Source organism: Macaca nemestrina, chromosome 7 (genome assembly GCF_043159975.1).
Source record: "Macaca nemestrina isolate mMacNem1 chromosome 7, mMacNem.hap1, whole genome shotgun sequence".
In the NCBI taxonomy this organism is placed as follows: Eukaryota; Metazoa; Chordata; class Mammalia; order Primates; family Cercopithecidae; genus Macaca; species Macaca nemestrina.
The window spans coordinates 157,176,328-157,189,864 of NC_092131.1; the positions used below are offsets into that span (position 1 = coordinate 157,176,328).

The 13,537-nt window shown below is 41.3% G+C and overlaps 1 long non-coding RNA gene and 1 other non-coding gene across 6 annotated transcripts in view; one reads left to right on the top strand and one right to left on the bottom strand.

The window, feature by feature from the left end:
* Positions 1-13,537, top strand: part of LOC139355447 (uncharacterized) — a 64,354-nt gene that overhangs the window by 35,480 nt on the left and 15,337 nt on the right. For 3 of the 5 annotated variants that reach the window (XR_011606101.1, XR_011606098.1, XR_011606097.1), the window contains 2 exons: positions 2,095-2,188; positions 13,135-13,289. This is a non-coding gene — a long non-coding RNA (uncharacterized lncRNA). Of the gene's footprint in view, positions 1-2,094; positions 2,239-11,582; positions 11,661-13,134; positions 13,290-13,537 lie in introns of all 5 variants that reach the window. The other 2 variants (XR_011606099.1, XR_011606100.1) reach the window with 2 other exon arrangements.
* Positions 13,132-13,297, bottom strand: LOC139355556 (U1 spliceosomal RNA). The gene has a single exon (XR_011606341.1). It is a non-coding gene; the product is annotated as a U1 spliceosomal RNA (small nuclear RNA).

Consider the following 13,537-nt stretch of genomic DNA (forward strand, 5'->3'; position numbering starts at 1 on the left):
ATGTGGCTGATGCCACCCTGTTTCAGTGGCCTGATGCCTCCATGTCTGTTGTTAGGGTGTCCCTACTGTGGGGATTGGCACATTGTTTTCTTCCTATGTTATTATGCAACTGATTTGGTTTAGACTTAATCTAATCCAGTGCAGTCCAGTTCCTATTTTCCAAAGAAGACAATATACCCAGGCCATTTAAATTTGATCTGGGTGTTGCTGAGACTAGTACACACCCACAAATAATCCATCAATCTCTTTGGCTGTGTCATGTCTGCGGTGTCTAACCTCATCCTTTTTATTTGTGTCCCATTGATTTTATTCTAAGTTTTAGGGATACTTTGGGGTGTCATCCCAACATATTCCCTGTATAAATACTGTGTCTTTAATTCCACAAATGAACATTACAGAGAGTTAGTGTTATTCTTATTTTACCTCTGAAAAAACTGACACTAACAGGTTTGGTAACTTGCCCAAAATCACATAGCCTGTAACTTCTAAGAACTATGATTCTGGCTAGGCACAGTGGCTCACGCCTGTAATCCCAGCACTTTGGGTGGCCGAGGCAAGCAGATCGTGAGGTCAGGAGATGGAGACCATCCTGGCTAACACAGTGAAACCCCGTCTGTACTAAAAATACAAAAAAAAATTAGCCGGGCATGGTGGAGAGCGCCTGTAGTCCCAGCTACTCAGGAGGCTAAGGCAGGAGAATGGTGTGAACCCAGAAGATGGAGCTTGCAGTGAGCCCAGATCGCTCCACTGCACTCCAGCCTGGGCAATAGAGGGAGACTCCGTCAAAAAAAAAAAAAAAAAAAAAAAAAAGGATTATGATTCCATCCCTGATCAGTCCGATTTTAAGGGTTCAGTCTTTTCCTACATAATGCTGAAGTGACTGGGAAAAGTCAAGCTTCTAACTTGATAATTCAACTGGGAATTTACAATTATGGTCTGTGATGATGACATCTTGTATCATATACAACAGTGGTTCAAACCTGACTGCACATCAGATCATGTTGTTGAGCTTTTAAAAACTATACATGCTTGGCCGGGCGTGGTGGCTCACACCTGTAATCCCAGCACTTTGGGAGTCCAGGGCAGATCACCTGAGGTTGGGAGTTCGAGACCAGCCTGACCAACATGGAGAAACCCTGTCTCTACTAAAAAATACAAAAAATTAGCTGGGCGTGGTGATACATGCCTGTAATCCCAGCTACTTGGGAGGCTGAGGCAGGAGAATCACTTGAACCTGGGAGCCAGAGGTTGTGGTGAACCAAGATCGTGCCATTGCACTCCAGCCTGGGTAACAAGAGTGAAACTCCATCTCAAAAAACAAACAAACAAAAAACCTATACATGCTTTGAATGTATTAATACAGTTAGATTTGCTAATATTTTGTTCAGAATGTTTGCATCTATATTGATGAGAGAGATCAGTCTGTAATTTTCCTTTCTTGTAATATCCTTGTCTGTTTTGGATATCAAGGTTATGCTGGCCTCATAAAACAAGTTATAAAGTGTTCTCTTCTCTTTTTTGTGTATATATATATATATTTTTTTGGTAGTGACAGGGTTTCACCTTGTTGCCCAGGCTGGTCTTGAACTCCTGGGTTCAAGGGATCCACCAGCCTTGGCCTCCCAAAGTGCTGGGATTATAGGAATGAGCTACTGCACCTGGCTCTTCTCTTCTTTTTTATTTCCTTGTATTTAGACAATGTTATCTGTACTATTTCTATAGTTTATACCTCACAAATATTTTCATTTTGGCCTAATACATGGTCAATTTTTGTGACTTATCCACAGATAATTTTAAAAAGAGTGTATTCTCTTTCTTGAGTAGCAAGTTTTATCTGATATTAATTTTGCTATTTAGCCCTTCTCTGTCATTTTGGCTTCTACTATAGTGCTTCCATTTTTTCTTGTACATCCTGTGATTTTAGGTTTTAATTAATATTCATATTGGTGCTAAGTTATTTGGTGCTGAGGTATTCATAACATTGTAACTTGTGAACTGCATTTTTTTATCATTATAGATTATTTATTTGTGCCCCTTAATACTTGTTTGTCCCGATGTTAGCCTTGCCTGATGTTAAAATTATAACCATTGCAGTTGTTTCCAAGATGGCTGAATAGGAACAGCTCCAGTCTGCAGCTCCCAGCGAGACTGACACAGAAGATGGATGATTTCTGCATTTCCAACTGAGGTACTTGGTTGGACAGTGAGTGCAGCCCACAGAGGGCAAGCAGAAGCAGGGTGGGGCATCGCCTCACCCGGTAAGCACAAGGGGTTGGGGGATTTCCCTTTCCTAGCCAAGGGAAGCCGTGACAGACTGTACCTGGAGGAACAAGTACACTCCCACCAAAATACTGCGTTTTCCCCACAGTCTTAGCAACCGACTGACCAGGAAATTCCCTCCCGTGCCTGGCTCTGCAGGTCCCATGCCCACAGAGCATTGCTCACTGCTAGCGCAGCAGTCTGAGATGGACCTGTGAGGCTGCAGCCTGGTGGGGAGGGGGACATCTGCCATTGCTGAGGCTTAAGTAGGTAAACAAAGCGGCCAGGAAGCTGGGACTGGGTGGAGCCCACCGCAGCTCAGCAAGGCCAACTGTCTCTCTAGACTCTACCTCTGTGGGCAGGGCATAGCTGTACAAAAGGCAGCAGACAACTTCTGCAGACTTAAATGTCCGTGTCTGACAGCTCTGAAGAGAGCAGTGGTCGTCCCAGCACAGTGTTCGAGCTCTGAGAACAGACAGACTGCCTCCTCAAGTGGGTCTCTGACCCCTGTGTAGCCGGACTGGGAGGCACCTCCAGTAGGGGCCGACTGAAACCTCATACAGGTGGGTGCCCCTCTGGGACAAAGCTTCCAGAGGAAGGATCAGGCATCAATAGCTGTTCTGCAATATTCACTGTTCTGCAGCTTCTGATACCCAGGCAAACAGTGTCTGCAGTGGACCTCCAGCAAACTCCAACAGACCTGCAGCTGAGGGGCCTGTTAGAAGGAAAACTAACAAACAGAAAGGAATAACATCAACATCAACAAAAAGGACATGCACACCAAATCCCCATCTGTAGGTCACCAACTTCAAAGACCAAAGGTAGATAAAACCACAAAGATGGGGAGAAACCAGAAAAGCAGAAAATTTCAAAAACCAGAGCGCCTCTTCTCCTCCAAAGGATCGCAGCTCCTCGCCAGCAATGGAACAAAACTGGATGGACAATAAGTTTGATGAGTTGACATAAGTAGGCTTCAGAAGGTTGGTAAAAGCAAACTTCTCCAGCTAAAGGAGGATGTTCTAACCCATCGCAAGGAAGCTAAAAACCTTGAAAAAAGGTTAGATGAATGGCTAACTAGAATAAACAGTGTAGAGAAGACCTGAAATGACCTGATGGAGCTGAAAACCACAGCACGAGAACTTCATGATGCATGCACAAGATTCAATAGCTGATTCGATCAAGTGGAAGGAAGAATATTAGTGATTGAAGATCAAATTAATGAAACAAAACGAGAAGACAAGATTAGAGAAAAAAGAGTGAAAATAAATGAATGAAGCCTCCAAGAAATATGGGACTATGTGAAAAGATCAAATCTGCATTTGATTGTGACCTGAAAGTACCTGAAAGTGACGGGGAGAATGGAACCACGTTAGAAAACACTCCTCAGATATTATCCAGGAGAACTTCCCCAAGCTTCCCCAACAGGCCAACATTCAAATCCAGGAAATATAGAGAACACAACAAAGATACTCCTCGAGAAGAGCAACCCCAAGACACACAATTGTCAGATTCACCAAGGTTGAAATGAAGGAAAAAATATTAAGGGCAGCCAGAGAGAAAGGTAGGGTTACTCACAAAGGGAAGCCCATCAAACTAACACCAGATCTCTCAGCAGAAACTCTACAAGCCAGAAGAGAGTGGGGTCCAATATTCAGCATTCTTAAAGAAAATAATTCTCCACCCAGAATGTCATATTCAACTAAACTAAGCTTCATAAGTGAAAGAGAAATAAAATCCTTTACAGACAAGCAAATGCTTTTGTCACCACAGGGCCTGCCTTAGAAGAGCTCCTGAAGGAACCACTAACCATGGAAAAGAACAACCAGTACCAGCCACTGCAAAAACATGCCAAATTTTAAAGATGCTAGGAAGAAACTGCATCTATTAATGGGAAAAATAACCAGCTAAAATCATAATGAAAGGATCAAATTCACACATAACAATATTAACCTTAAATGTAAAGGGATAAATGCCCCAATTAAAAGACACAGACTGACAAATTGGATAGACTCAAGACCCATCAGTGTACTGTATTCAGGAAACCAATCTCACATGCAGAGAGACACATAGGCTCAAAATAAAGGGATGGAGGAAGATCTACCAAGCAAAGGGAAAGCAAAAAAAAGCAGGGCTTGCAATCCTAGTCTCTGATAAAACAGATTTTGAACCAACAAAGATCAAAAGAGACAAAAAAGGCCATTACATAATGGTAAAGGAATAAATTCAACAAGAGGAGCTAACTATCCTAAATATATATGCACCCAATACAGGAGCACCCAGTTCCATAAAGCAAGTCCTTAGAGACTTACAAAGAGACTTAGACTCCCATACAATAATAATGGGAGACTTTAACACCCCACTGTCAACATTAGACAGATCAACGAGACAGAAGGCCAACAAGGATATCCAGGACTTGAACTCAACTCTGCACCAAGCAGACCTAATAGACATCTACAGAACTCTCCACCCCAAATCAACAGAGTATACATTCTTCTCAGCACCACATCACACTTATTCCAAAATTGACCACATAGTTGGAAGTAAAACACTCCTCAGCAAATGTAAAAGAACAGAAATCACAACAAACCGTCTCTCAGACCACAGTGCAAACAAACTAGAACTCAGGATTAAGAAACTCACTCAAAACTGCAAAACTACATGGAAACTGAACAACCTGCTCCTGAATGACTACTGGGTAAATAACGAAATGAAGGCAGAAATAAAGATGTTCTTTGAAACCAGTGAGAACAAAGACACAATGTACCAGAATCTCTGGGACACGTTTAAAGCAGTGTGTAGTGGGAAATTTATAGCACTAAATGCCCACAAGAGAAAGCAGGAAAGATCTAAAATCAGCACCCTATCACCACAACTGAAAGAACTAGAGAAGCAAGAGCAAACAAATTCAAAAGCTAGCAGAAGGCAAGAAATAACTAAGATCAGAGCAGAACTGAAGGAGATAGAGACAAAAAACCCTTCAAAAAAATCAATGAATCCAGGAGCTGGTTTTTTGAAAAGATCAACAAAATAGATAGACCGCTAGCAAGACTAATAAAGAAAAGAGAGAATAATCAATAGACGCAATAAAAAATGATAAAGGGGATATCACCACCGATCCCACAGAAATACAAACTACCATCGGAGAATACTATAGCACCTCTACGCAAATAAACTAGAAAATCTAGAAGAAATGGATAAGTTCTTGTTCACACTCACCCTCCCAAGACTAAACCAGGAAGAAGTTGAATCTCTTAATAGACCAATAACAGGTTCTGAAATTGAGGCAATAATTCATAGCCTATCAACCAAAAAAAAAAGTCCAGGACCAGACGGATTCACAGCTGAATTCTACCAGAGGTACAAAGAGGAGCTGGTACCATTCCTTCTGAAACTATTCCCAATAATAGAAAAAGAGGGAATCCTCCCTAACTCATTTTTTGAGGCCACCATCATCCCGATACCAAAGCCTGGCAGAGACAACAAAAAAAGAGAAATTTAGACCAATATCCCTGATGAACATCGATGCAAAAATCCTCAGTAAAATACTGGCAAACAGAATCCAGAAGCACATCAAAAAGCTTATCCACCACTATCAACTCAGCTTCATCCCTGGGATGCAAGGCTGATTCGACATAAGCAAATTAATAAACATAATCCATCACATAAACAGAACCAACGACAAAAACCACATGATTATCTCAATAGATGCAGAAAAGTCCTTCGACAAAATTCAACAGCCCTTCATGCTAAAAACTCTCAATAAACTAGGTATTGATGGAATGTATCTCAAAATATTAAGAGCTAGTTATGACAGCCCACAGCCAATATCATACTGAATGGCCAAAAACTGGAAGCATTCCCTTTGAAAACCAGCACAAGACAAGAATGCCCTCTCTCACCACTCCTACTCAACATAGTGTTGGAAGACGGGCCAGGGCAATCGGGCAAGAGAAGGAAATAAAGGTATTCAATTAGGAAAAGAGGAAGTCAAATTGTCCCTGTTTGTAGATGACATGAATGTATATTTAGAAAACTCCATAATCTCAGCCCATAATCTCCTTAAGCTGATAAGCAACTTCAGCAAAGTCTCAGGAAACAAAATCAATGTGCAAAAATCACAAGCATTCCTATACGCCAATAACAGAAAAACAGAGAGCCAAATCATGAGTGAACTCCCATTCACAATTGCTACAAAGAGAATAAAATACCTAGGAATCCAGGTTCACAAGGGATGTGAAGGACCTCTTCAAGGAGAACTACAAACTACTGCTCAATGAAATAAAAGAGGACACAAACAAATGGAAGAATATTCCATGCTCATAGATAGGAAGAATCAATATCATGAAAATGGCCATGCTGCCCAAAGTAATTTATAGATTCAATGCCATCCCCATCAAGCTACCAATGACTTTCTTCACAGAATTGGAAAAAACTACTTTAAAATTCGTATGGAACTAAAAAAGAGCCCACATAGCCACGATAATCCTAAGCAAAAAGAACAAAGCACAAGGCATCACACCACCTGACTTCAAACTATACTACAAGGCTACAGTAACCAAAACAGCATGGTACTGGTACTAAAACAGATATAAAGACCAATGGAACAGAACAGTAGCCTCTGAAGTAATACTACACATCTACAACCATCTGATCTTTGACAAACCTGACAAAAACAAGCAATGGGGAAAGGATTCCCTATTTAATAAATGGTGGTGGGAAAACTAGCTAGCCATATGTAGAAAGCTGAAACTGGATTCCTTCCTTACACCATATACAAAAATTAACTCAAAATGGATTAAATACTTAAATATAAGACCTAAAACCATAAAAACTCTAGAAGAAAACCTAGGCAGTACCATTCAGGACATAGACATGGGCAAGGACTTCATGACTAAAACACCAAAAGCAATGGCAGCAAAAGCCAAAATAGACAAATGGGATCTAATTAAACTAAAGAGCTTCTGCATGGCAAAAGAAACTACCATCAGAGTGAAAAGGCAACCTACAGGATGGGAGAAAATTTTTGCAATCTACCCATCTGACAAAGGGCTAATATCCAGAATCTACAAAGAACTTAAACAAATTTACAAGAAAAAAAACAACCCCATTAAAAAGTGGGCAAAGGATATGAACAGATACTTCTCAAAAGAAGACATTTATGCAGCCAACAGACACATGAAAAAAATACTCATTGTCACTGGTCATCAGAGAAATGCAAATCAAAACCACAATGAGATACCATCTCTCACCAGTTAGAATGGCGATCATTAACAAGTCAGGAAACAACAGATACTGGAGAGGATATGGAGAAATAGGAATGCTTTTACAATGTTGGTGGGAGTGTAAATTAGTTCAACCTTTGTGGAGGGAGTGTAAATTAGTTCAACCTTTGTGGAAGACAGCGTGGCGATTCCTCAAGGATCTAGAACTAGAAATACCATTTGACCCAGTGATCTGCTTACTGGGTATGTACCCAGAGGATTATAAATCATGCTACTATAAAGACATATGCTCATGTATATTTATTGTGGCACTATTCACAATAGGAAAGACTTGGAAGCAACCCAAATGTCCATCAATGATAGACTGGATTAAGAAAATGTGGCACATATACACCGTGGAATACTATGCAGCCATAAAAAAGGATGAGTTCATGTCCTTTGCAGGGACGTGGATGAAGCTGGAAACCATCATTCCCAGCAAACTATCACAAGGACAGAAAACCAAACACCTCATATTCTCACTCATAGGTGGGAGTTGAACAATGAGAATTCATGGACACAGGGCAGGGAACATCACACACTGGGGCCTGTCGGGGAGTGGGGGTCTGGGGGAGGGATAGCCTTAGGAAAAACACCTAATGTAAATGGCGAGTTGATGAGTGCAGCAAACCAACATGGCACATGTATACCTATGTAACAAACCTGCACGTTGTGCACATGTACCCTAGAATTTAAAGTGTAATAGAAAATAAAAAGGAAGAAAGAGAAAAAAACAAAAACAAAAACAAAAAAAATTATAACCATTGCTTTCTTCTAATTTACATTTGTAAAGATTTCTGTTTGATGTTGTTTTGGATCCCTTGTATACAGCATAGAGTTGGATTTTGCTTTATGATTTAATCCAAATTTATTTTATTTTATTTGACTTTCAGTTTGTATTATTATTATTATTTTTTTTTTTTTTTTTTTTTTTTTTGAGACGGAGTCTCGCTCTGCTGCCCAGGCTGGAGTGCAGTGGCTGGATCTCAGCTCACTGCAAGCTCCGCCTCCCGGGTTTACGCCATTCTCCTGCCTCAGCCTCCCCAGTAGCTGGGACTACAGGCGCCCGCCACCTCGCCCGGCTAGTTTTTTGTATTTTTTAGTAGAGACGGGGTTTCACCATGTTAGCCAGGATGGTCTCAATCTCCCGACCTCGTGATCCGCCCGTCTCGGCTTGAGCCACCGCGCCCGGCCTATTTTTAAAATAAAAAATAGTGATGGGGTCTCACTATGTTGCCCAGGGTGGTCATGAACTCCTGGGCTCAAATGATCCTCCTGCCTAAGCCTCTCAAAGTGCTAGGATTACAGGTGTGAGTCACCACGCCTGGCTGAAATTTCTTTTATTTTAATACATTAGCTTAGCACATTTATATTTATCAAATTGACATTCTTGGTCTTAATTATTAATATAATATATATAATTTTATATGATGCCTTCTATTATTTCATAGATTCCTAAAAATTCTGATGCTGTGGTATTTGATTTTATTTTTTCTGAAAATCTGGAAAGGTTATAGTTTTGTTTTAGTGATTGTCTTTGTAATTTATACACTTAATCTTCCTCTTTTAGGCATTATCTATCAATCCCCTAATATAACTAAATAATGAAATTAGAGTATTTTCTCATCTTCTCCCTATCTTGCTCTTGATGACCTCTCTTTTTGCCATAGTTTCCCCATTTATTTCTTGGTTGGTGTAAGTTCATCTTCTAGCAGTTTCCTCAAGGAAGGCTCATGGAAACAATATTTCTTGAGATCTTGCCATGCTTAGAAATGTCTCACTGTGCCTTTTTATATAAACAGACAGAGATAAACACAACAGAATATCTCAAGAATTGACTTAGAAGTATGCCATGTGAGGAATGTCAGAATAACCTGCATTATAGCTGAAATAAACTTTAAATTGATATTCCTTTTTACCTTCCGCCCTTCCTCTCTCTCTCTCTCTCTCTCTCTCTCTCTATCCACTGATTGCAGCCTCTGCCTCCCAGGTTCAAGCGATTCTCCTGCCTCAGCCATCCAAGTAGCTGGGATTACAGGCATGTGCTACCACACCTGACTAATTTTTGTATTTCTGTATTCATTTATTTATTTTTTTGTAGAGACAGGGTTTCACTATGCTGCCCAGGCTGGTCTTGAACTCCTGAGCTCAAGCGATCTGCCTGCTTTGGCCTCTCAAAGTGCTGGGATTATAGGCATGAGCCACCATGCCCCTTTTTTAGTTTCTTATCCAGCTGCTCCCATATCAGACCTCATCTTTTAAAATTTTATTTTTTGTTTACCTCCCTCCATTCATTCACATGCTCATTTGAGAAGACTTAAGTTCTCCCAGCTTTGGACAATAACTGCTTTTAGAAACTGTAAGGTTTCAAGAGAACAGTTGCCCAAGACTCAGAATTGTTTTAAAAATGGAGCATGTGTATTATGTGGCCAGTGTCTTCACTCTAACTTGGTTATAAGACTAAAACCATTCTTCACTGCTCTAACATGCTGAATAAATTATCTGACGGGGAGGGGGTATTTATCTCTGTTTATATACGTTATATGAGTTGTCTTGAGGCTGTGTGACTTATCTAAGTGGAATATTGAATATCCATTGAAATGGATTTGTTAAGTCCTTTACATTATTAATGAGCATTTAAATGCAACAGGTATCATTTCAGGTGACTTAACATGAATGAATAAAAGTCAGTGCTATTCGATTATTTTTTGCTTGAAAAAAAAAATAGACTTTGTACCTCAGAGTGAACTCCTCACCTTACAGAAGTATACATTTCCAGCTTTTGCCTTAAGGTCTTCAGCCATAGGCCTCCTCACTACCTTTCTTCTTGCACCCTGGCATTTCCTACAATGTAAAACACTGGAGGATCTATGCGAACCCCTGGGTTGGGTCACTTGCCAGGCTCTAGTTGCCGTTGTTGTTTTTGTTGTTTTGTGCCACTCTCCCCTTGTTCACTGGGATTCTGCCACACTGCTGACTTTTCATGATGGTCTCTCCCTCTTGGACTCCACGTTTGTGGTTCCTTCCGCCTGGAACATACTGTCTCCCTCCCTAGACTTACGGCTGTCACAACTCAAATCTCTCAAGTACAGCTTTAGCTATCACTCCCTCAGGGCAAACTTCCCTTGCTTTCGAGCTAGACTAGATTCCTCTGCTACACACTTTCATGGTTTTCTTTTCTTTTCCTTCATAGCCCTTACCATAATTGTGTTTCAGTCATTACTTCTACGATTATCTGCTTAATGGCTTCTCCTCCCCTAAGGGGGAGATTGTATCTGTCTTATTCATTGTATCCCCGGCACCTTGTACCAGCATGTCATAGACACTTATTACATAGTTGCTGAATAACTGGATGAATGATTCCATCCCAATATGGCTCCCACTCCCATCTGCACCTCAGTCTGTGAAAGCCTCAGGCACTCCACTCCAACCCACCCATAAGAGCAGCCATGTAGGCAGCGCTCAGCAAAGCCATAGGGGTAGGGCTGTCTGAGGCACTGGGAGCCCATCCCTCAAACCAGTGTGCCCAGAATGCGGGACATGGAGTCAAAGTGTATTTTGGAGCTTTAAGATTTAATGTCTGCCTGTCTGCCCTACTGGGTTTCAGACTTGCATGGGCCTGTGACCTTTCTTTGGCCAATTTCTCCTTTGGGGAATGAAAATGTTTACCTAGGCCGGGCGCGGTGGCTCAAGCCTGTAATCCCAGCACTTTGGGAGGCCGAGGCGGGTGGATCACGAGGTCAGGAGATCGAGACTATCCTGGCTAACATGGTGAAACCCCGTCTCTACTAAAAATACAAAAAACTAGCCGGGCGTGGTGGCGGGCGCCCGTAGTTCCAGCTACTTGGGAGGCTGAGGCGGGAGAATGGCGTGAACCCGGGAGGCGGAGCTTGCAGTGAGCCGAGATCACGCCACTGCACTCCAGCCTGGGAGACACAGCGAGACTCCGTCTCAAAAAAAAAAAAAAAAAAAAAAAAAAAAAAAAAAAAAAAGAAAATGTTTACCTAATGCCTGTACAACCATTGCATCTGAGAATTAAATAACTTGTTTTTGATTTTACAGGCTCATAGCTGGAAGGAATTTGCGCTGAGTCTCAGATGAGACTTTGGACTTCAGACTTTTAAGCTGATGTTGGGACAAGTTAAGGCTTTTGGGACTATTGGGGTAGAATGCATTTTGCATGTGAGAAGGACATGAGTTTGGGGGGAAAGGGGCAGAATGTTATAGTTTGGATGTTTGTCTCCCCAAGCCTCATGTTGGAATTTGATCCCAATGTTGGAAGTGGGGCCTAATGGGAAATATTTGGATCAGGGAGGGTGACCTCTCATGAATGGATTAATGCCCTCCTGGGTGGGTTGGTGGGGCAGGTAAAGGGACGGAGTTCTCACTCTATTATGCTGGTTGTTATTTTCCAGGAAACCTGGTTGGTAAAAAGAGCCTAACACCTCCCTGCTCTCTCTTGCTTCCTCTCTCACCACCTGATCTCAGCACATGCTCACTCTCCTTCCCCCTTCCCTTCTGCCAATAGTGGAGGCAACCTGCAACCCCTCGGCAGAAGCTGAGCAGATGCTGGCACCATGCTTATTGTATAGCCTGCAGAACATGAGCCATGTAAACCTCTTTCCTTTATAAATTACCCAGCCTCAGATATTCCTTTACAGCAACATAAAATAGACAAAGACACCATCTCAAACTTGGCCTACCCAAAATTACACGTTTGATATTTTCCCCAAATGTGCTCCTCAACAAATCTCAGCTGAGAGTATCTTCATCCATCCAGTTAGTCATGCCAGAAATCTGGGAGTCAGCCTTTCTGCTATCTTCTCCTCAACTCCCATAAGCTAACCCTTTACCAAGTTCCATGGATCCTACCTCCAAAATAAATCTTGAATCTGTCTATTTCACTCTACCTTCACTTCCACCATTTATCCAAGTCCAAATCACTATTCTCAGCTGGCATATAGCAGAAACTTCAACCGGTCTACTTGCTTCCATTCTTCCTGTGCCACCAGCACTGCCACCACTACCAAAGAGCCTCTCTCCTTGGATAGTTCTAGACTAAAATTCCTGCTCTCTGACTGTCTTTTCCTAACTCTTCTTAGTGCTTTCTTCAGGTTTGTTAATGGAAAGTATGTTAATGTTTCCTTAGGGTGGCGTCTATTAATCTCTTTTATTGAATATGGATTTTACTAGTTTAACTTTCATTGTCAACCTTATTTCCAAGTTCTTCAAGAAATTTTACGGTTTTTGGTTTTTCGTTGCTTCTTTCGTTTGTTGTGAATAGCTAGGTGTGAGTAACTGAACAGCTGATGAAGCAATGGAGAAAGCCATAGTCAGGATTTTATAACTGTTCTGACCTTTGGAACACCAAGGACGTATGGCATAGTGATTTTTCTTGTTAATACACTATGTAATCCAGACCTGCAATAACCCAGTATCTGTGATAAGGGGAGACTAACCCATCACAGACACTGGGCTATTGTAGGTTATCCAGACCCAGTATCTGTGATACGTTAAAGTCTCCCCTAGATATATGACTCCACAAGATTAATTTTTAATTAATTATATTTTAAACTCCAAATAAGTTTTTTTCTTTTTCTTTTTTTTTCCCCAGGAGAAAGCAGGAATGCACTTCCTCACTATCACAAATTATGCAGTCGAGTTTCCCGCATTTGGGGAAATCACAGGGGTAAGCACACCTATGGAGTACAACAGATGAGCCTCGCCCTGGGAAAACCGCATTCCTGATCATGGCATCTCCCCTGCCAGGTAAGAATCCAAATAGGTTTTTACATAGAGATTTATCAACAACTTGTTAGTTGTATTCAGTGTTGAGAGTGTTTCAAAGTGCTGTGCTGTCTGGGAAAGTTAAGCAGAGGCCCAGAGACGCTGTGCCAAGCAGGCCACCAGCAAAGGCAAAGGCAAAGGCAGCATTTTACAACTTGATTTTTTTGTTTTTAAAATGTCAGTTTCTTAAGACTCCTTATCAAATTCTTCTGCTCTGAAAAAACAGAATC